The sequence below is a fragment of the Haliotis cracherodii genome, unplaced genomic scaffold (assembly GCF_022045235.1).
Source record: "Haliotis cracherodii isolate W230 unplaced genomic scaffold, xgHalCrac1.p SCAF_1, whole genome shotgun sequence".
Taxonomy (NCBI): Eukaryota; Metazoa; Mollusca; class Gastropoda; order Lepetellida; family Haliotidae; genus Haliotis; species Haliotis cracherodii.
The window spans coordinates 24,390,297-24,415,636 of record NW_027266264.1 but is presented as its reverse complement, the minus strand read 5'-3'; the positions used below and the strand labels follow the sequence as shown (position 1 = coordinate 24,415,636).

General features: G+C 39.3%; 1 protein-coding gene across 1 annotated transcript in view; it reads right to left on the bottom strand.

The window, feature by feature from the left end:
* LOC139474837 (zinc finger protein 91-like) overlaps positions 1-17,202 on the bottom strand; it is a 57,720-nt gene extending 40,518 nt beyond the window's left edge. The window contains exon 1 of the mRNA XM_071257996.1: positions 17,109-17,202. The gene's annotated coding sequence lies outside the window, so the exon portion shown is untranslated. The remainder of the gene's footprint in view (positions 1-17,108) is intronic.
* Between the last annotated feature and the right edge of the window lie 8,138 nt (positions 17,203-25,340).

Genomic DNA, 25,340 nt, shown 5'->3' with positions numbered 1-25,340 from the left:
TAGCACACATATACCACTCAAAAGAAGTTAAAGAACACCCAAGTTTTCCTATATGACTATAGGCAATCTGTCATGGCTGATGGGTATTGCAACACAGCCTTCCAAATTTTGAGTTTTCCTAACTCGTTTTGAGTAGTATACATCCCAATTCACTCCCCAAAAAACAACACAAAATAAATTGTGATCATATTCCCCACTCCCCAGTGTTTTATCCGTGGTACACAACCTTACAAAAAGGATTCCACATGAGATTCTCCTTCCAAATGAGTGTTAATTACGTAAAGTAGGTGGCACCAATTCTTTCTTTGCAATTACATGCGAACAATAGTTTTTAAGCATTGCCTCCACCAGAGGTCTGTTGGCTGCTTCTTAATTGTACTAACTCAAGCAGCATCAAATCAACACCAGTGGGTCAGTCAACGCCACAGTAATGATTAGCATCCCTGAGTGGAACTTGCCGTCACCTATTGATTTGATAATATCTCTACAAATAACGAATTCCAAAGATATAAATCAAACCTCTATTGGACTCCTGTCAAAGAAACTCGAAAACTCTGTAGCCACTGAATGGTGTTTATTTTTGGGTAATGAAGAATTTATTCATCCAAAGTTGTGTTAATGAATTCTAGCCAATGAGTCCCCAAAGGAAACTTGCATGATGAAGTGGGCACTGGAACTGACCTGGATTCAAATTTGTTCTAGGGATTGCTTCAAATAAATCAAAACTGAAATGAAAGCATTGCTCAAGGAATTTGATATGGCACACACGTTCCCAATTGTTTTTTCTTTAAATTAAGTTTAGTTACTGGACTGAGTATTTACACAAACATCGATCAAAAAGATCCTGAGCACATCATTGTATGATTTCTTTGCATAACGAAAGGTTTGCCTTTATCAGCCTTGGAACAGTATATCATCATATCAGCTTAAGGTTATACTGGGAAACAGTTAGCATATAGTCTTCTTCAACAGCTAGAACTTCCTTTCCGCTTTGATTAGTGTCACCAGCGACTATAATCACTTGACAATGCATCCTGCTAAGCATCCAATCCTGTTGAACATTCTCATCCTGACATCACTCACGCTCAGCCCATGGAGGCTGTTGAGATCAGTTGATCAAAAACACTTTCTGAAATGAACTCCCCCTGCATGTAAAACAATATGCACAGGTGAACAGGAAATACAGTGTAAAGGTAAATCACCTTGTCCTCTGATGTTTGGTTGGAAATATTACAATTTTGACCAAGTTTTCTATAACTAAAATACTGAGAGGAGGGTGTGTGTGCACTCTACTGAAGAAAAATATGTACGGTAAACAATTTGTCATCACAAATCTTGGAAGTAACTGGTTGGGTAGACTAACATTTAGTCTCTGAAATCTTATATTACACAATATCCTTCTTGACTCTAAAAATAAAAAAATTCCCTATGCTGATTTGTGGAATAGAGCTAGCTTGAGCTGGCTAGACTTGCTTTTGTATGCATTTCTAGATTATTATTTTTTCATTAAATAAATATATTCCACGGTCATGGTGCAGGACTACTGGTTGGGTTAACCATGACACTGATATATTTTTGAAATTTTATCTACTTCACTCTCAAAACAGCTAACAGTAAACCTAAGTGTCATCATTGCCTGGTTATGACAACCCTTGGAAGATCTACATATTTGGGTAGTTTCCTGTAACGTGTAATCAATTCAAAGCATGCTCATCTAGAATTTCCCTTTCCTGACCTCCTGACATCAAAGAAGCCTTTCAGTGATGATATGGCTATGCTAAATGGAACCCACCTCACCTCACCTATAAACCATGGCCAATACATGCAAACCACTTCATAAACATCACAGGCAGTACTTGAGAATACTTATGAGAAAAAATAAGGTCGCGTCCAACATACATTCCCTGTTCATTTACCTTGCATGAGGAACTATTTACTGTGTTGGGGGCAAAGTTCCAACTATCAGTATCAACTGATCAACTGGAACTGAAGCTATAAAACCTATTGACAGGAGCAGCATGGATTGCAAGAAAGAAGTAGTATTTCTTATAGAGATGTTCCGTATCTATTGACTTTCACGACAACTCCTGAAATCTTTCATCCAAAGAACAAAACCTTCTTCCAGCAACGGCTTAGTTTTTCCCACGTTGATAAATCCTTCAATCTAATTAAACCAGGCAGATGGGATTTTTTCCTTTTAATCACAGAAACATTTTTCAACAAACTGAAATTAAACAAACCATTAAGCAGTGAATTATTTCAGTGTAAAGTAAACGAAGCTGAAATACTGACACATTCATCTGACTTAACAACGCAATTACCACATGACATTCATACAGAGACTGCCTTGAATGAATTATTAATGTGCCTGTAGGCAAAGCATAATATGCCAGTGATCATTGTGCTATGACCAGAATATCGTTGAACTAAATTTAGAATCACCTTGAGAGAGAAGGGGCAGTGAGCAAGTGAAAAAACACAAGGTCTCAGCTGACCTACATTGCTCTCTCGCTTGAAAAAGCCAGTTTGTATTATGCTGTGTATCCAGCCACAGAATCGACAGAATAGACGCTACTGAATATACCAGCACATGTAAAGCTGTTGTCAGGCATGGCATTAGCCACCTTTAAGCTCAACTGGGCTGTGTGTGTATGAAGGGTTAGGAATCTCAACAGCAAATATTTTATCTTATCTGGGCGCAAGGCAGTTTGCCCTGGCAGGGCAGATTACCAGTACATGATGTTGCCTTATGTAGCTAAATGGGGGTTGCATGTTGCTGGCGAGAGTTAGCCTGACATGTAGGTCATGCCTGTAGCTACTACAAAACCTCCCTGGGTCACAGATATAGTCTATTCCACATTCCTCGGACATCCTGCATGGGGGAAAAAAAATGTGGCCGACTTTCTGTCATTTATCAGCTAAGGAAATGTGAAGCTTTTTTCAGGGTTCACTCAAAAATGTTGTTATTTTTCGCGAAAGGTAATGGATTCAAGCAGGGGGCAAGTTTGAATGAATCTGTCAGGTGAAGTGGAAAGTTGGTGCGGAAACTGATCAACTTGAACATGGATGCACTAGGCAAGGGTGGTGTCACAAAAATGTCTCAAATATTCATGTGAGCAGGTGACTCACAGTGTTACCATCTAGCACAACATTTCTAGATTTCTATTTTTTCGGATTTTAAAATCTACTAGCTGTAACATGATACAGTGGGCATGAATTATTAGCACAAGAAAGGAACCCCCACACAGAACCCTAAGTGGTTTGTGCAAACAACTCACAGATCCTTTCACCATACAAGGCTTCATCTTCCCAAAAAAGATATATACTACTCAAAAGAAGTTAAAGAACAGCCATTTTTTTTATATGACTATAGTTAATCTGTCATGGCTGGTTGGTTTGCAACACACAGCCTTCCAATTGTGGGTTTTCCTTAACTTGTTTTGAGTAGTATACTTACAAACCAAAAAATTGAAATGTACAGAGAGAAATCGTTAATTATATTTAACATGAAACACAAGCAATATATGGAAATACAATAATATATGCAAAACCCTAAAACCCTAATATAAACTACTAAAAAGACCATAGTTAATCTGTCATTCTTGTGAACAAATCTAGAGTTCTTTATTCTTTTGAGTAGTATATATACTGTTGCCCAAAAACATCCGATGGTAATTTGATACTAGGAACAGGTAAATAAAAGCTACATTTATTTCAAAACCTTCTTGTTAGTAACGCTGTTATAATAACACCTTAATTCCCGAACCTTTTGAGTAAAACTACTTTCTATCGTGGTATCAAACTTACATCCTGATTTGGTTGCCATTTACTTTCAGTCTGAATCCATTGTAAAAATATACAGCAAAAAAGCATAGAGGCATATAAATATTGATAAATAAATAAATATACTTGCTCTCCCCTACACTGTACAATAACTGTCAATAGTATCAATACCTCAGTGAGTCACTGACAGATATATATGTTACATCCCTCCAGGGTGTGAACTATCTCATCATATAGAAATAAATTACAGCAACAGCTTTTTAACAAGTCCTGACAAACACAGAAAACAGGAGTCCTCTTATCAATAACAATTTGCTTGTTCATCCTTAGAACCTTCTCTAAGCTTGGTTGACTATGTAGGTTAGGTAGAGTTTTTATGCCTAGTGAGCCTGGGGCAGATGTATTTTTCTAGTTGGCCAATCACTGACAGCAGTGGATAAACACCAGGCCATAAATGTGTAAAATATGTCACTTTATCACAGATAACTGCTGCATCAAGCTGAAATTAATTGCTCTTTGTCACAGTCTCAATTGATAAAACATAAAAACGATTTTAACAAACAGATGTTGCTTCTGATTACAATGTTTCTTGTGCCAAGTTTGAAATATCTCAATTACATAAATGATATTATTTTCCTTATAAGCTCTACACAGATAAGACATTCTTTAATAAAGTCTGCACTGTCAAGCCTACATAATAAGACAACAAAGTTTCCAATTTGAAAATTTAATAATCTTTCCGTTTCACAGACGGTTGTGAATATTACATTAATATAGGTTATACCTCACTTATTATAATACACAGAAGCAATTCGATATGATATGTCAAAGCTCCAGATCAACTGTGACCATCACAGTGCCTATATTATCACCACAGTAACCTTGCTATATTTACTAGTTGAAACCAGATAAACATTTAATAAATAATTCAATAAAAGTTCAGACAAGATATGGCAAATTTTAATTCTAAAAGTGCATGCCCACAATTAATAATCCACACACGTATATTTGTACATGAAATGAAAATTGATTTTAAGTCACCATGCACCATTAATACCTACCAGATAGAGTGACTGGAAATCTACCCTGACTCTTATAAACCCTGTATTCTGAATGGTTGCCAGTAGTAAGTCTGCATTGAATCTACGTCAGATAATGATTTTGCTGTTGATCACATCGCTACAAAAGAAACTATTAATATAAAAGTTGTAAATAAGCAAAATATTATTTTCATAAGCAATGATCCACACAATCTAGAGATCGATGTCATAAGCAATGATCCACACAATCTAGAGATCGATGTCATAAGCAACGATGCACACAATCTAGAGATCGATGTCATAAGCAATGATGCACACAATCTAGAGATCGATGTCATAAGCAATGATGCACACAATCTAGAGATCGATGTCATAAGCAATGATGCACACAATCTAGAGATCGATGTCATAAGCAATGATCCACACAATCTAGAGATCGATGTCATAAGCAACGATGCACACAATCTAGAGATTGATGTCATAAGCAACGATGCACACAATCTAGAGATCGATGTCATAAGCAACGATGCACACAATCTAGAGATTGATGTCATAAGCAACAATCCACACAATCTAGAGATCGATGTCATAAGCAATGATGCACACAATCTAGAGATCGATGTCATAAGCAATGATGCACACAATCTAGAGATCGATGTCATAAGCAACGATGCACACAATCTAGAGATTGATGTCATAAGCAATGATCTACACAATCTAGAGATCGATGTCATAAGCAACGATCCACACAATCCGGGTGTGACACATGCAGGGTACGATTTCATTGTTTTACCACCTGCCCCAGCTGCAACCAAGTAAATTAATCAGGTTGCACCACCAAAATTTGGCTGCACCAGTTTATCATAAAATGAAAACAACTGTACTTTCAGTTAGTTTGTATTTCAATAAATTCAAAGAGAAAATAAACTTGAAAATGTGCTCCAGTATATAATTTTGGGGTAATCTGTATATGGCTTATCACATCATGACATACAGTAAACAAGCTTAAAAAGAAGTTTCAATCTGTCTGATTGTAATCTCATGAGTGACTGTTCTAGTGGTAATTGTGAAAAATTAGTTCTGCAAGTTCATTGCATTCAGATCTGTGTATTTCACTAGGGTGTACAGGGGTATACAGATTCTGAAAGATTTGCAGCCAGTTCTACAAGAATACAGTTTTCCAGAGAGGAGGAAAAGGGGGGGGGGGGGGACTCGGGTTTTCCATGTTAGACGATAAATGTTTTAGTCAGTGTATCAAGGCATACAAATAAAGCAAAAACAAATCATTAATAATTCTAAGACATCTCTACTAGTGTCAATGATTCCAACTACGTGATAAGCATCTGTTTATGAATAACTAGCAAATACAGGGCTCCATTTAGCTATATTAAAAAAAACATCAGTGCAACCTATTATTGGAAAATGCAATCTAATATTTATGTCAACATGCACAAAGAAAAAATCAAATTTGTGTCTGGCTAAACCCTACTTATACACTAAACAACAATCTTTGAAGACACTCATACCTCTAAGGTATATTTAACATACTTCATCACTTATCTCCGTATTATGTGTGATTTGTCACGCTTTCGTGGTTTTCACATCAATCTGTGTTTACTTCATGTCTATGTGTGCATGTTACTATCATGTTTCACAGCAATATCAACTGCCTCCGTGGTCTAGTGGTGGAGCCTCTGCCCGGAGAGTGAAAGGTCCGGGGTTCGATCCCCGGCCACGTCATATCTAAAGACGTTAAAAGATGGTAGTTGTTGTTACCCTGCCTGGGGCTCGGCATTAAGGGACTAAAAAAAGGACTGGTCCGCTAGGAGTTAGTATACTGTGTCTGAGTGGGATATTCATGTTAAACTGCGGCATGGTATCTCAGTGGGATAGCACTAGAAAATCGGGCAGAGGAGTACAAGCAGCCACACACACACACACATGCATGTCGCTATATAAGTGCAATAATCTTGAACACGACATTAAACCCCATTCCACCTCACATCACAGCAATATGTCATTAATTAGTGTGACACAGGCAGCAGACCAGCCTATGTTTCAACTTTGATAAATAAATGGGACCAGGGTGCAACCTGGTTTTGTTTGGTGCAACTGGGTTTTCATGTCAACATGCACCTTGTGCAAGTTAAATCAACTTCCTTCGATGGAGCCCTCAAATGGTGATACCAGATGTTCACGAAAAGGTGAACATATCTTGACCCATTGAATTGCATCGGACATTATTTAGTTCACTGATGTGCCAAATATGGCAATGTCCTCCTTTGGTCTACTATAAAACATTTTGAAGACTTTACCGAGGCCTTGAACGTGGTAACCATGATAAACAACTCCTAAGCAAGAGTCACATGATGCTCTTTGAAATTTTCATAGAAAGTGCATGCTCAATTGTACTCTCAAAACAAAACCTTTTCAGAACACCCAGCGAACAATATTTTATTTTTTTAAATCCTGAACACACACTTATTTTTCCAGCACTTCAGTAACAGGTTATTTAGACATGTATGCATCCCAGCAGAAGCCAAGCACACGGTGGCTGATGAAAAAGCCTATTTCTTGCTGTTTTCCCCAACAAAAACATCCATTGCTATCTGACAATCTGTGCACTGAGCCCACACACCCAATCAATGTGCCTTGTCAATGTGCAATCAGGTAACAGATGTCACAGGTGACAGCAACAGGGCAGGTACAACCAGGTTAACACTGACAGTTTTCCAGGATGTATGCAGGTGACCTACCCTGATTGTGCAAGGCACTCCCTACTTCACAGCCAAGGACCTCTCACTGTGACAGCAAAACACCTACAGTATGACACTTCTGTACCAGGCTGGCTAATGTACATATACCATCCCTGGTTTACTAAGACTGTAATAATATACTTCGAAGATGCGATACATATCTCGACAGTAAGGTTGTGATGTTCTACATCATACAATAAATAAAAATTTGACTGTCCATATGTTGTTGGTTGTTTAACGTCGCACTCAGCAATATTCCAGCTATATGACAGCGGTCTGTAAATAATCTTGTCTGGACCAGACAATCCAGTGATTGATATCATGAGCATCGATCCACGTAATTGGGATCGATGACTTGCATCATGCATCTACCAAGTCAGTGAGCCTGACCGTCTGATTCCATTAGTCGCCTCTTACGACAAGCATAGTCGCCTTTTTCGGTAAGCATGGTTTGCTGAAGACCAATTCTACCCCGGATCTTAACGTGTGGAGAATACATAGAGGATACTGGCATAAACCAGAGACCATATAATAGATAAAATCTCTGCATGTACAAAGTGTATCGATGATCTTTCGTCTCGCAAGGACGGCTTCCATGGTCTACTGGTAGAGCGTCTTCCCGGACAGTAGAAGGTCGGAGGTTCGATACCCACGAGTCCTGTCCATATGTGCCAAGTCCAAATATTATTAAAACATATTCCAAAGTTTCTTTTTACCCAGAAAGGCCCATATTGCTTCAAAATAAAAGTTAACCCCAACCAACTATACACTGACAAAATTTTATTACATTTTGAAAAGAAAAAATGTTTCATTACGGCTTCTAAGAAAAATTGGCATGTCACCATTGGTGAGAACAAACAAGATAAGATTCAGTTTCATCAGTCCAGATGTTTATGATGGGCGATGCACGCCAGATGCTGACAAACAAGATACGTTCAATCAACTTTCAGTTGAGGTAATAATAACAATGAACATTATTCTCAAACCACATCAGCTCATAAAATTCAATGTATGATCTGCCTGTACATATTGCGGTGATACAGGAGGGCCGGTTGTTTCAACTGAATTGATTGGCAGGGATAGAGCAAGGGATTGGTTGCCACTGTATGGTATACAATGACATACGAAGCGCTCTGGGAAATTAACTACACTTAAAAAACAAGTCCCAGGAGCGCCTAGCAACTGAAACTGCAGGTCTGGATGAATAGCCCATTTTTTTTCCCACAAAAAAAACAGGTCCTTAATGATGTGATTAACTCTGGTGGTAGCACTATGACAGGTCATCTTCAAGAAATTCAGCAACGGCTTTTTTTGTTTTTGTTCTTCTTTCCAAACACCTTCAAGGGATATCGCGTGGTCTTCATTACAGTCAATATTAACTTTTCCACTCTAACAACTGAGGATAAAAAATGTATTCTTAATACCTGGCAACTAAAACTAACTATGCCATCGTTGAGTTATTAGAATCTGCAGTCTGGTATTAGCCAAATCTACTTTCTTCATCAAAATGCTGGTTGAAAATAAGGGCAGAATGACAAACACATAATAATAAAAAAATCGCTTTCCTATACATAATGAAAACACACCCCAAAAGCAGTACTAATGACGATGTTGCAGTTTGTTGATGGTGGTGGTGTTGATGTTGTGACCAGTCTTTCCATCAGGCTTATTAGCGGGTAACAGCAAGAAGCAAGAAAGAGGATCTTGAAATGTTGCATGTACATGTGACCAAGTGAGTTTAATGCACTATGGAGGAAGCTGTTTGTTTTACAACCCCAAGCCTGGATATGGTGGTGACAGACCAAGCACAATAAATCTGGCAAGAGAAGGATACAAACCCACGATCATGGGATTCCGGATTCCGGCAAAATAGTCGTCTTTTGTCAAATGTGTGGTCTTTAGTAAATTTTGAGTAGCCATGCTACTGTATATATACTTTCAGCTTGCAGACTAGTAGGTGGTATTGGCTGGCAATTTGATTGGTTGTTGATTTCAAGCTCAAGAGATTCTCAAGAGAACTTCTATGCCAAGATGGTGATAAGAGAGACTGGGACGGTGATGTCATTTCCAAAAGAAAGCTTTGGTGGTTAATGGGTCCTGGGAAGTGATCACATTAGAATGGAAATAAAATCGAAATGGATAATCGAAGATGCCTAGTTGTTCATTCCTTCCACACTCAGTAACAGTTTAATTCTTCACATAGAAATAGCAGTTTGTAGCCAGGGTGTCAGATTAATAGAAACAAACTTACTTTCATAATTCTTTGCCAATCGTAATGGCTCCTGGTACCGGAGTGAGTGAGTGGGGTTTTAACATCACTTTGAGCAGTATTCCAGTTATATCATGGAGTGTCAACTTGACGTGGGAGGAAAGCCCATAGGGATGCTGGTCTTAGACGTGAAACCCACGCTCCGCACAGAGCAAATTACAGTACCTTAAGACGCCCCCGCCAGAATTCACTCAGAAATCATATTTGTTTACCCACAAGGCCTCATGTTGTTCCTTGTGCCTTGTATGTGGAGGGATGACATATAAGGAACAAGTATAATCAGCAAACTTACAAGTGTCTTATAAATCTGTTTACAAGGAAGAAGGAAAACATCCTACATTACAATGGTTTCTTATCTAGCCCGGGTGAGATGACATTCACACTTCAGTGTCTGGGGGCACGCCTAAACACCTTGTTGAGTGCCCATGCTAAAGTATTACCTCTCTCAGTCTTTTGGTTTCTGAAGATAGAGCTTGTACATTTTCCACAACTGAAAAACACACTACGGTTTTCACTTGCATGATTGATTGTTTGTTGTTTAATGCCACACTCATCAATATTCCAGTTATATGACCGCGGTCTGTAAAATAATCGAGTCTGGACCAGACAATCAAGTGATTGACATCATGAGCATCGATCAACGCAATTGGGATCGATGACATGTATCAACCAAGTCAGCAAGCCTGACCACCCGATCCCGTTAGTCGCCATTTACGACAAGCATAGTCGCCTTTTACGGCAAGCATGGGTTGCTGAAGATCTATTCTACCCTGGCATCTTTCACGTGCTTGCCATGAACAAATGAAAGGCATATTACAATTCAACACATTCATTATGTTTCAGATCGCAGGGTCTTGCGGCTAAAAAATTCTCAAATGTTCATTGTGTGTATCATTTTCTGCTATCAAGAGTTGAGAATTACACTGTCAGTCTCATGTCAAAAGACTATTTAAGATGTCCACAACCCAAATGAAACGTCAGAACACAAAATCTTGATCACAGTCACCATAGATCCCCACAGGCCAGGCCATGAATAATGAAGGACAGACCACCACATATCTCTGCAGGTCAGGCCGAGAAGGTTCCAACATGAACAATGTTAGATCCCTGCAGGCCAGGCCGAGGTTTCATCATGAACAACGTTAGATCCCTGCAGGCCAGACCGAGAAGGTTCCAACATGGACAATGTTAGATCCCTGCAGGTCAGGCCGAGGTTCCATCATGAACAATGTTAGATCCCTGCAGGCCAGGCCGAGGTTTCATCATGAACAACGTTAGATCCCTGCAGGTCAGGCCGAGAAGGTTCCAACATGAACAATGTTAGATCCCTGCAGGCCAGGCCGAGGTTCCATCATGAACAATGTTAGATCCCTGCAGGCCAGACCGAGAAGGTTCCAACATGGACAATGTTAGTTCCCTGCAGGTCAGGTTGAGAAGGTTCCAACATGGACAATGTTAGATCCCTGCAGGTCAGGCCGAGAAGGTTCCAACATGGACAATGTTAGATCCCTGCAGGTCAGGCCGAGAAGGTTCCAACATGGACAATGTTAGATCCCTGCAGGTCAGGCAACATGGACCCACATACATCCCCTGAGGCCAGGCCAGGGCCCACTTGCACAAAGCAATCTTAGTGCTAAGATGATCGTAACTCCCATACTTTAACATAGGCTTACAATAGTCTTAGCGCTAAGGTCGCTTTGTGCAAGTGGGCCCAGGTCGTGAAGTTCCAGTGTGGATTGTCATGGCTTCAACATGAAGTGCTGCTTTTTGTCATAACACAGCAAAGTCATTCCGGCATGAGGATAAACCTGTTTCCCTGGCCTAACCAGTCTCCTATCACCGGACAACTACAGTACAGACCAGTTAGAAACATGGCTGCAGCAGTTGAAGACAGCTGGAGAAGAATGTTAACATGATCAATCTCAATCTTTGTTTCCTGGCTAAATTCTTGTTTGAAATGTCGATATTACTATTTATGAAAACTTAAAATCACTTTTTGTGTTAAGGGAAGTATGACAGTACTCTAGAGAGTTGACTGAAGTGGCATGAAGGATGTATGTGGATGACTCAAGATGAGATTAATAGAGGGTAAATACAACTGACATCCAGAGTGCTGTAGTCAGTGATACCATCCTGCTTGTTGCCCTCAATGCACCCACAGGTGGATGAGAGAGAGGATATACAATACCGAGACTTGTGTTCAACTACTTTGTAGCCGCAATGACTTGGCAGCTGACCAATGCTTTCAGGGCATTATGACACATTGTCAAGTCATGACAACTTTTTAATGGTTTCATGGAATGTGGCACATTTTCAGTTATCATGATCATGGCAACTGACCATTGTCTTCAGGGAATGGTGAAAACTGAGACATGTCATGACAACTGGGGTGTGGTGAACACAGAGTCATGACAACTGGGGTATGGTGAACACAGAGACATGTCATGACAACTGGGGTATGGTGAACACAGAGACATGTCATGACAACTGGGGTATGGTGAACACAGAGACATGTCATGACAACTGGGGTATGGTGAACAGATCCAAAGTTGAGTTTGTCAGCTGATCAGTGCTTTAATTGTCCACACCAAGTGGACACGTCATGACAGCTTATCAAGACTGCCAGGTCACAATGTCACAATGACATGGCCATCTCGTCCAGAATCCAAACATAATCACATTTTGTACACAAAATATTAAACCAGAGCACCATCAACAAACCGACACCCTTATTAACTTGTACAAAACTTGAGTGGCAAGAATCAAACTTTCAGCTCTTACCTTCAGTCACTTATATACTGTAAATCTTGAAATTAATGCATCTCCAAATTAATGCAGCTACTGACCCTTAGCAAAAAATGTGACTCAAAATCAATGCGACTCCCCCCACCCCATCCCCAGTGTTATAATACATATCCTTATCTTAATGCAATCAAACAGCACATAGCACTGAGTAAAGCACTTTCATAATAACAAGAGTGTTTTCCTAAAAACAACACATAGGATATATGTTTATTCTGTTGACTGGCATTAAGGCAGTTCATAGGCAAAAAAAATAATGGAACCAACAACAGTTCATTGATTGGAGTGGTCAATGATGCCTAGTTTGACACGAGTGGGTAGAACTCTTGACCCGAGCAGCGATAAATAACTCACCGGATGCCCATTGTGCAATTCCTATTCTTCAAATGACATTGTTATATATTTGTTACAACTGCTGCTCAATAAACTGTGTTTGTGTATATATTCAAGGTGGTATTTCCGCTATCCAAAGTGTGCAGGGGGGCCGTCTTATTGATGATATTCATTTTGGAGACATAAATGCGAACAAAGACCACTCACATTTTTCGCATTTAATTCACGCTCACGTTAATTTCAAGAATTAAAACTCTTATCAGTACAGTGAACATGTGGATGACAAAGTTGGATATTTGACTGATCATACAAACCCTACTTTAGTTAATTGCCATTGCAGCCCTTTTAGTTTTTCAAACTAAAAACCATACCTCAGTTTATGCCTTCAAGGTGTGGTAATGAAATAATCATATGTGATTTCAAGTGAGAAACACGAACATTTTTGTCAAAACAATCTTCTTCACCTACTTGATAGCAAAGTGATGAACTCATAATGAGGTTGGGAGATTGCCTCCCTTCCCTAGCTGTTCTCTGGCTTGTCATAACAATGTATTTCTTGGTCGACTATTTCCATCTTCCCGAGGCAAGAGAGTTAACTGACTTAAAAAGTCCAGTTTCCACCCTTGCCGAAATAGGCTGGAATTCCTTAGCTCATCCTAGCGCCACCAGTGGCTGTGGCGGGTTATGACCCTTCTAAGTGTCTCCTATGGACAAATCAGATTCCACCACTCGTATCACCTGCATTTGCTTCAAACAAAACAGCGCCAAGTCTAGACAATCTGATGGATAATCAAGATCTATTTTGTGATAAAACGGGTCTTACATCCCGAAGTGCATCAAATCATGTGAGCACCTTGATTAAAAACATGAAAAGATTTGGAAAATACCTGTTGACGAGTTGGTGGTGCACATGCTTTGCAAATCTTGCAATCGACCAAAATCTGCATGACAGTTTACAAACCGGATTTCGATTTTGAATGGACTATGTTTGGTTGGTTTGGTTTGTTGTTTTACGCCGCAATCAGCAATATTCCAGCAATATATCGGCGGTCTGTAAATAATCATGTCTGGACCAGACAATCCAGTGATTAATATCATGAGCATTGATCCCCATAATTGGGATTGATGACATGCACCAACCAAGTCAGCGAGCCTGACCACCCGACTTGTAAGTCCAGCCAAAATATAACTCCATAATACCAGCCTAGTTCGGCAAGGGTTGAATCTGGACTTTTACAGTCATTTAACTCTCTTGCCTCGGGAAGATGACTATTTCAAGAGCTACATAATCCTTAGTGATGGAAGTTGGTCTTTCCCTGGGGTATGTGTGAAGGCAGTAGTGGAACACCACACCTGGCAGACCTGGACAGGGAGAAAATAACTCATTCGGTAGCGTAGTGGTTAAGGCTTTCGCTCATCATGCTGAAGGCCCATGTTCTATTCCCTAGTTGGGTACAATGTGTGAAGCCCATTTCCTGTGTCCCCTGCTGTGATATTGCTGGAATATTGCAAAATATCGAGGAGGGGACACCAGAAATGGGAACCACACATTGTACCCATGTCGGGAATCGAACCCAGGTCCTAGGCGTGTCGAGCAAATGCTTTAACCACTAGGCTACCCCACCGCCCCTATTAGTGAGAAAGAGTTGGGTTTAACTCTGCTTTGAACAGTATTTCAGTTGTATCATGGTATTGTCAACTTAATGCGGGAAGAAAGCAAGAAGTGGTGCAGGCTTAGGCATTTAACTCTTTGATGAGAGCCACAAACACTAGTAAGATTCTGACAATGACAAGACGCTAATCCTATCAAAAATATTCTGGGATTCAGGAATATTTATAGAGCAACATCATTTCCGGAACTACACTAAACAAGTGGACTAATTTGGATCCATGGAGCAAATAAAAACACAGGAATCATGGTCATGAGTGAGCATCTTAAACTAGATGTTCAGGAGTACATAAGAAAAATCCAACTTTATAGATAACAAGTTCTGGTTTATGTATTGCATTAATAATGTTTCGAAGTAGGCTCTTACACTGTTCTCAAGAAGGAGTGACAATGAAATGTCACTAATGTATTTAACCAGTTCTCCATAAAGTTGTACATTTTCTCATCTTTATCAAGATAATAATTACCGTACCTCACCCAGACTTCTTGTACATCTAAAGTGGTTAACAAACCCTGCCTATCTCCATATTCGCTGCACCCAGACACTGTACACACAACATACAGATGAGCTGGGAAATTACCTGTGGTTGCTATAGTCACCAAATAGCTAAACTCCATAAAGTTAATGGCTGTACCATGTCCATTAATCACTCTAAAATGAAAATCCATAAATAGCCAGCAGGTTCTAGCTGTGCTCATTATAATGATTATAGGCTAATGATTTATTTCATTCACAATTTATATGTCATAAAAGCGAGTATCTACAAGGCTAAAAAAAACATAATAGTCTTGGTTCTAAGGCACCACCCACATCGTCATAAAGTCTGCTGCATGTTTTGTTTTTATTTCCATTTTCAAAAAAATATCAAAACCTAATACTTTAACACAATGCACACCAAAAATTTAATATGGAAACATAAACGAAACGTGAAATGAGCTTTATGATGATGTGGACAGTGCCTAAGAACCAAGACTATTATTTTTTCAGTGTAACAAATATTTTCAGAAAGCAGGTGTTATCTTTGAAGCTTTCAATGACATTGCTAAAAGAAATTAACCATTTTAAATAGCCCAACAATGTTAGTTAAGTATTTAAATATCAAATAATGTTCAAAACATGACCAGTTTTTCCCATTCATAACCAGTAGTAATACTAACATATTCCACACAATGTTAAACAATTGGTCATTCTGTATATATGAATGGAGAAGTAATATAAATGTAAAACAGTGTGTTTCAAAACATTCATTGTATGTTAATGTTGTTTATTACACATAAACAACTATGTAAGTCAAATTTGAATACAGAGCACTGTAATTTACAAAAACATTTTTGTGACATGTAGTTGAACAACTAATTCATGAGGAAAAGTTGGTCGTCCTTGTTCAAATTCATTTTATTCAGTTCCTTCTTGAACATTTGATGGGAGGGATATTTATATATTGTATTAGACATAAAAAGCGTAATAAATAAGTCGTCTGAACATTGATCAATCCGAAGGGTGCTAATTGGGACTGTTCACTAGCCAATATATTAGCAAATACTGCCATGGGTGCTTATTAGAGCAGGGCGCTTATTACATCGAATATGGTAGGCTCTGCCTGTCTATCGAATCCCCATTCACTGTACCAAGTTGAAATAAATATTGTTTAAAAAAACAACAAAAAGAACAGTTTGAGAGAAGTAATCTATCGATGAAACAGGCCTTGTTGATATGCTTTGAGATGAAACTTTTTCACACGATTGTCAGAAATATACTGACAAAGACTCATGGAACAAAGAACAATATAACAATCTTCATAACTGTCAAAATGTCAGGATTGTTTTTAACTGTTTATCCCAAACACACTGCACCTATCACTAAAGAGAGTAAACATCCGTCTCGGTTTAGAATAGAAAATCTCAAATAACGTTTGCACTTCAAAATTAAAATGTCAATAGATAGTATCACCACGTAATGCTCACAAATCACATTAATTACCATAATGGTTTTTTTAACTACGATAACCACATTTTACTTTTCATGCAAATCGCACCAGCTGTACGACCGCTTTCCGAAACCGACTATAACGAGTAAACAGTTCGGTGGATGAGCGCTCATTGCAATGGCCACATGCAAAGGGGAAGAGCCCAAAGAAAAAAACCGACCGAAATAAACAAAACCCTCTATGTCAGCTGTTTGACAAACCATAGCCTATGACAGCGGTATCTATCACCCCTGAATATGAATAACCAATTATACAACCTGTTCCAGTACCATGTGATATAAGAACTTAGTAACTGGATGTTTTGACAATGTAAGCTGGCCAGCCTAGTGGCCCACATGCTAGACCACCTGCCTTCAGCTTTCCCGGAAAATTTCGCATTGACATCGGTCGTGGAAAAAAGCCGACATTTCGGACACTATATACGAACTAATTGCTAAGTTTAAGCGAATGGGTGTTACTGTAACTTACCTTGGACGGCGCTTGTTCCCAACAAGATGCGAGCATCCGAAATTAAGACATTTGGTGTGCCAATGGAGACTTCATGCTTTCACACCTTCCTCAATCGAAGAGTTACAGTGACCTAGTTACGCGCACGAGCTCATGACCTAAATCCGTGCACAACCGATGAATATACCCAACTGCCTACATCAGCAAATATTCAAAGATTATTGGCTGGTTTGGGCTAAGATTCCGGGGTCTTGAGAAAATGGCTGGGATTGGTCGCTTGTGTGCGTTATGATAATTGAAGATATGAGAGCGGGGCGGTAGGTTTAGGCAACTGAGCATAATCTAAACAAGTGTATACGGTCACCGGCGATCGAAACACGAGCGCAATTTGCTCGTAAGATCAAAAGATAAGCCGATGCTCGGTCCGCGGGCGTTTGAGGGACATTATTAAAAGCAGCAATGGAGGGCTCTTAACAAGCGGTGATGTGTCCTCAGATACCCTGTTTAAAGGGATCCGCCTGGATAATTTTTATTGATCGAATTTGTAGTGAATTGTTGTTAATTCTATGAGGATTGAAAAGTTGGCTTTTTAAAAAGAAATCCTTAATTATATGTATTTTGCGTCATACATGTCAAGCATAACGTTCAAACTTCATGTCGATTTCAATTACTAAATGATGCTTATTAAGTCTCGTATTCAACAGAAAGCAACTAAGGCTACATCACATTGTTTATGCAAGCATGAATGTACATGCGTTAACTCGGAAAAATATGGTAATTAAGCGAGTTCAAACAAATACTTAACCTCACTGTTTTCGAAGAGCTAACGTCAATACTGGCATTAATAAAAGAATTAAAAACATTGTTAACACAATATGCAGCTTAATTTTGCACTGACAGAAAATTACACCTAACAACGAAAAACATGACATATACAAACTGAAAATATTAACATGCTTTTATCTTGATTCTTGATACCATTTGAACACACAGTTAAAACATGTATGGAAACGTATGCAAGTTTATGACAAGCCGATGATGTACGCACCCGTTGCCGTCGTCTGTATGTGTCGCTGCATGCCCTCACTGCTGCCGCGCATGTCTATAACATGATATACACAGGTTATAGATATATATGAGAACCAACCCCCTTCATCATCAACAGGTGTTACATGCAGACAACGGCGTGGTGTGGGGGCTCTGAACACGTGACTGCGTGTCACCTGCACGGGACACTTTGACTAACAGCATAAGTAATGGAACTACACATAGGGTCATATTATTACCATTACTTCTAAAATATATGTATGTACAATTCATTCTGAGGGCGTGTTTTGTAAATTTTCATTTTCAAATTGCAATTATATTTTCGGGACATTGAAAAATACATTCTATCTGATATTTCTGCTGCCAAATGATTTACTTATTTTATCATGTCTATGTCAAAAATGAGCCAGTTTCTAATAAACGGAAATTGGTAACCTGGTAGGACTCAAGGCAATCTTATATTAATACGCTGTTGTTGGAACGATATAGGTATCAGGAGCGTAGCTAAAATTAAATACAAGTGTAGGCAGCAAATTGAATACCGTGATATCCCCCCCCCCCCCCCCCCCCCCGAAACATTTTTAGATTGCAGGATATGAAATTTACTTCTATTTATCGACAAATCTTGTAACAAATTTAAATGTAAATTAAATATTAAATAAAACATAATTAATCATTATTGCAGTTAGAAAATAGTTTAATATAATTTAATAATTTTACAAACAACAATAGCTGTTTTCTGCATCTGTCTCATTCGTGATAATTCAGGTGGAATTCATAAGGAGTAACTTTTATGTATTATTATAGGTAAGTTTGGTGCCTAATTATTTGTCTCGATGGAAGATATGATGAGAGAGAGTCACAGACGAGTTTCCTGCTTGGGAAAGTCACGTCTTGACGAGTCTTCATTCGAGACTCATATCAAGGTCATTTCATGATATGACAATACTCCATTGTCTATCGTCATCTCAAATGAAGTCATCACTTTTTAAAACCCGTAAAGTCTCCGATGACTCTCAATGCTCCTAGGAATGTCTCTGTGCACACAAAGGGGCGAGCATTCTCATTGGTGCACTGATATCCACCCACAAAAACATATATTTAAAAAAAAAATGATTTTTTTTCTCGGAAAATGTAAGTGTATGCACGTACTTGTTGCACCTGTTTGCACCTGTAGGCAGCTGCACCCTGGGCTTAACCATTAGGGATGTCGGTTTTAATATATGTCAATTTTCTCTAAAATATACAATCATACTTTCCATCTATTCAGTCTTTAGCTATAAAGGATGGACTATTTTTCATTGAGTTTGGTTTCGGAACCTCCATACACACTTATCAAGGACCCGATTTATCTGAACTTATATTACTGCATAAATCTCGCCCTCTCAACGATAACACTATAAGCACAACGTACTTCACCATCATATAAACTGTCTCTACTGTTAGTACGCGCAGCAACCTATACGTTTTTATTTGTGACGGTATTTTATCAGGGGCCCAGTCTCATGGTAATGCTCGTGCTGTGTATTGTCCAGTTAAGGGCTTTGGGCTATGTTGCATTATGTAATGCAATGTATACGTGAAGATACCACAGGGAAACATCATCCCATAGACTTTGTGCGTCCTTTGTGTTCCGTGAGCTGTTGATCACTTCATTGCTAATCTATCTGCGACGCAGGGTTTACAAAGTTTTATATTGGGATTGTGAAAGTGTCAATACTTTGAAGGATCTTCCATTTATTCGATGGAGACTTCACAAGGGAATGTCCTTCCGCATTATGAGAACTTGGTCTGTCAATAACCTTCCTAATGCTACCTGTCGGCAGTCAGTGTGACCAGCCAACGAACTGTTAAGCACCAGCGTCATGTAAGTCTCCCCTGTCTGAAAGCAGAATGATATTGAATCGCATAAATCGCATAAAACTGAATTATAGACAGTCACATGGACCCTCTGTTTCCAGGAGGAGGGTGTGTGTGTGGGGGGGGGGGGGGGGGGGGGGGGGGGGGTGTTATAGAAAACATTTTATTTGAATCAAGTTGATAAGTTGGGGACAAGTGATACTTTTACAAATATTTGCACCCCCCTGTCAAAAAAGTTAACTACGGCCTTGGTCGACGCAGTCATTATACACACAAAGAGCAACATCTGGACATAATCTTTTGTTTTCAAAGAAGTACTGAAATTTGTTTGTGTGCTCTGATTACCCCAGTAACTAAGATATTCTAAACTACCTGCATGCACTTTATGCACGAATTGCACGTCACGAGAGATGGCAAGGGAGACAACAGCTGTGCAAGACAAGATATTGAACTTTCCACATCACTCGAACTTCTTACGTTAATCATGTTAATATAGTGTTAAAATAACAGTCACTCGTATGTTCCTTCCAGTCGACAAGTATTATGTTCCTTCCAGTCGGCAAGTATTTCATTTAGACTCAAGGTTTTTACCATTCTAATGTTCAATGAGTTTCAATAAATTCTATAAAAATGTTGTAAAATGTTATCTTTTACACGGTATGTATGGTACAAAAGCTATTATTGGGGCTATTACATGAACTTTTTCACATATAAAAAAAAACCGTGTATACAAACCCATAGCATTTTTGTATTTTTATTAATTCAATGGATATAATTTTTTATTATTTTTTCATCGATTTTTTCATTTTTCATTTAATTTAATAACATTAGTGGTAGTGCCGAGAGATAATTATAATCGTTTAGTGGAAACTTGAATTACATTGAGGCTACACTGACTTACGCACAAACGCGTTTCACGCGCTTCACTGAACTAGATATAATATATCAATAGCATTGTTCTTTAATGGGACTGACAAATTTAGAAAGGTAAGATTCAGAAACAGACTCTGCTTAACCCTATCCTGTTTTAAATATTGAAAACTATATCGTATCTGTTTTACCATGAAGTGTGCACATTCATGGCTTCTATTTCCCCAGATGTCTACAATTAAAACGACTATGGCGACAGATTCCTTTTTTGGACAGTATTAGACAAAACCTGTTTAAACAGACACATCAAACAGTTACTTGTTGTCCAGGGTTGAGTGTAGACCCAAGAAGCTGTAAGATGTAGTGTGCCTAGCTATTTACTGTATGGGTTATCGACGTGTGTTATGGCTGATCTCTGCATCTGTACGCATGGAAGTGTTCAATGGAGCATGCGGTACACGTTATGTACGGTGCCGCATGCTCAATGATAAAATACAATAGGATGGACTTTCATATTTAATAGGAAACAAACACTGTCGATTGTCGTGTAGTATTCCAGCTCTAGACACCTTCACGGCTTCTAAGTGCAAGCAGGGTCGGCTTTACCGTAGCAACCTATTATTGACCCACACTCGTTGTCTGTGATGGATACGTCATGGGGTGTATTTTCAAAGGCGGTCGTTGATTGATACTAAACATTTACCTAACCCCCAATTACCGGGCATCCCAGGCAAATAAACATAATGTTTGTATCTTGAAGCAGTTATATATCCCCGCCACACAAACCCAATCCCTAATTCACAATGCAGTTATATATCCCCACCACACAAACCCCGTGCCTATACCATAAGGCAGTTATATATCCCCGCCACACAAACCCCGTCCCTATATCATACAGCAGTTATATATCCCCGCCACACAAGCCCCGTGCCTATATCATAAAGCAGTTATATATCCCCGCCACACAAACACCGTGTCTATATCATAAAGCAGTTATACACCCCCAACACACTAACATCATGTCTATATAATAAAGCAGTTATAAACCTCAACACACAAACTCCATGCCTATATCATAAAGCAGTTATACACCCTCAACACACAAACTCCATGCCTATATAATAAAGCAGTTATAAACCCTCAACACAAACCCGTCCCTATATCACAAACAGTTATATATCCCCGTCTAACAAACACAATCCCTTTATCATAAAGCAGTTATATATCCCCGCCACACAAACCCCGTCCCTATATCACAAAGCAGTTATATATCCCCGCCAAACAAACCCGTCCCTATACCAAAAAAGCAGTTATATATCCCCACCACACAAACCCCGTCACTATATCATAAAGCAGTTATATATCCCCGCCACATAAACCCCGTCCCTATATCATAAAGCAGTTATATATCCCCGCCACAAAAACCCAATCCCTATATCATAAAGCAGTTATATATCCCCGCCACACAAACCCGTCTCTATATCATAAAGCAGTTATACACAACACACAAACTCCATGCCTATATCACAAAGCAATAATACACCTCAACATACAAAATCCGTGTCTATATCATAAAGCAGTTTATAAACCCTCAACACATAAACTCAATGTCCATATCATAAAGCAGTTATACATCCCCAACACACAAACTCCATGTCCATATCATAAAGCAGTTATAAACCCTCAACACACAAACTCCATGTCCATACCATAAAGCAGTTATAAACCCTCAACACACAAACTCCATGTCCATATCATAAAGCAGTTATACCTCCCCAACACACAAACTCCATGTCCATATCATAAAGCAGTTATAAACCCTCAACACACAAACTTCATGCCATATCACACGAACCCAGAACACAAACCTTCAGCCTACACCTGGCCTATTAGACCAAGTGGCAATCTCCAGCTAGCTAGCACATTAAGGGAGATAGGTACACCGGCTGATAGCAAGATGTATTTGGTACCATTGCTCAGCTGGGAATCTCTAGTTTTCCAAAACCACTTTCGCCCAACTTTAAAGTGTCAGGCAAGATGTCTTTTTGGGGCGTTTCCATGGTAACCATTCTATTTTACAAAGGACACTTCTCCTGCATACACATGTTTAGATCTTCACTATGAATATTTATTAAATTTAATATTATAAATGTCTGTGATGCTCCTAGTACTGCTCCTTCGATCCACATTAAAAAAAGGTCAAAATAAAAGGTCAAGGTCATAGCAATCGGATGTATTGCTATTCTTGATCGAAATTCCATGTTTTACCTTGTATCTTGTTTCGTAACTGCTGAGTACATTTTATGAATCACAAGAAACTTCAAAGAATGTAATTTCTGAAAACAAAAACATAATTTCAGGACGGCAAATGTTAGGAAACATGTCATTTGGGGCGTTTCCATGGTTACCACGCATTTTCAATTTTAGCACAGCCATCCATTACATCATGCCATTCTCTAATTAACTGTTGCTTTTCAAGGATGTTTATTAGAGTTCATGTTATCCTACGCAATCTTCAAAGTGACCGCCGCCGTGGTCTAGTGGTAGAGCGTCCGCGCGGAGACCCGAAGGTGCGGGGTTCGATCCCCGGCCGCGTCATACCAAAAGACGTTAAAAGATGGTACTTGTTGTTATCCTGCCTGGCGCTAGGCATTAAAGGGCTAAAACAAGGACTGGTCGGAGTCATTATTCTGTGTATGAGGGTGGTATTCATGATAAAACTGCGGCATGGTATCTCAGTGAGCTAGCACTAAAAATCGGCATCAGTCCGTACAAGCAGACACACACACACACGTTCATGCACGTCGCTATATAAGTGCAATAATCTTGGACGCGACGTTAAACCCCATTTCACCTCATCTCACGTCTTCAAAGTCAAAGGTCAAGGTAATGTTCATCAGTTTTGCAGCTAATCTGGACTGAATACGTTTCACACTAATTTTGGTACATCAACAGAAACATAAGACCAGCATCGTCGTTTTAGAGCCGAGAGTCTTCTACACAATTCAATGTTGCTCAGATGACAGGTGTCGTATGATATGATCTTGGAGGCGTTCCCACGGTAACCAGGACTGTCAAGGACTTTCAAATAGGTAAAAAAAATCGAAGATAACATTAAAGGTGTACTTTATTTATATGCTTTAGTTACTGACTGTATAACGTATTGTATAACATCTTGCTCCGTGGCCTAGTGGTAGGGGGTCAGGGGTTCGATCCCCAGCCGCGTCATACCAAAAGACGTCTTCTTGTTATCCTGCCTGGCGCTAGGCATCAAAGGGCTTAAACAAGGACTGGTCGGAGTCATTATTCTGTGTATGAGGGTGGTATTCATGATAAAACTGCGGCATCGTGTCTCAGTGAGCTAGCACTAAAAATCGGCAACCCCCCCCCCCCCCCCACACACACACACACACGTACATGCACGTCGCTATATAAATGCAATAATTCTTGGAGGCGACGTTAAACCCCATTTCACTTCATGCTAGATCTCCGATGGACCTGTTCTAAATAAGACATCAGATACCACTGCTCTATTGAGTCTCTACAGACTGCAATATATGCCTACACCGCATGTCCATATTGTCTATACAGACAACACCCGTGCCTAGTCTATAACCCTACACTATCTATATTCAGCATCTCTTTCCCCTCCATCCCCGCATCCCCTCTACCATCCTGCCATGGAACAAGACCTGCGTATCCATGTATTTTATCCAACACTGACTGTTATACCACCTCAATTACACATGTGCAACGACAAGATTCCCTCTGTTGTGTGAGACATCCGAATAAATCAAACTCCTATATAATTAATGAGTGAGTGAGTATGGTTTTACGCCGCTTTTAGCAATATTCCAGCGGGGGACACCCGGGTCTTCGGTGTGACGGGCGAACGCTTTAACCACTAGGCTATCCGACCGCCCCCTAGATAATTAAAACAGTTACCACCGGACACAATGGCAAATACTATAACCAATCATATGACATCTTATGATGCAAGAAGTGTTGGAGTTATGAAACTACAATAAACTACGGTTAAAACGAATCCAAAGGGACGGCTAATTTTAATTCGTTGTAACCGTAGTTTGTTATAAGCACATATACAGCATATATACAGCAAAAGGCCGTGACCAAAACAAAATTCGTTATATCCGTCAGTTCGTTATAAGCGTGTTCGTTATAACCGTAGTTTACGGTACAGCAATTATGGATCGTATATCGCATTTAATTTGTTCCAACGCGATTTTGTCTGACAGACGAGTGTCATATTTAATAAGGATATGCACATTTTATTTGACTTAAAGTATCAAGGTTTTGCTGAATTATTTAACGTTATGTAAAAAAAGAGAAAAAGAGAAAAGTCATTTACTTGACATAATATATTACAAGATCAGTTTCAGTCATCAGATATGCTGATGTTGTGATGAGTTGTGATCAGTAGTATACTGTGTACTGGGATGTGCAACAGCGGTATTC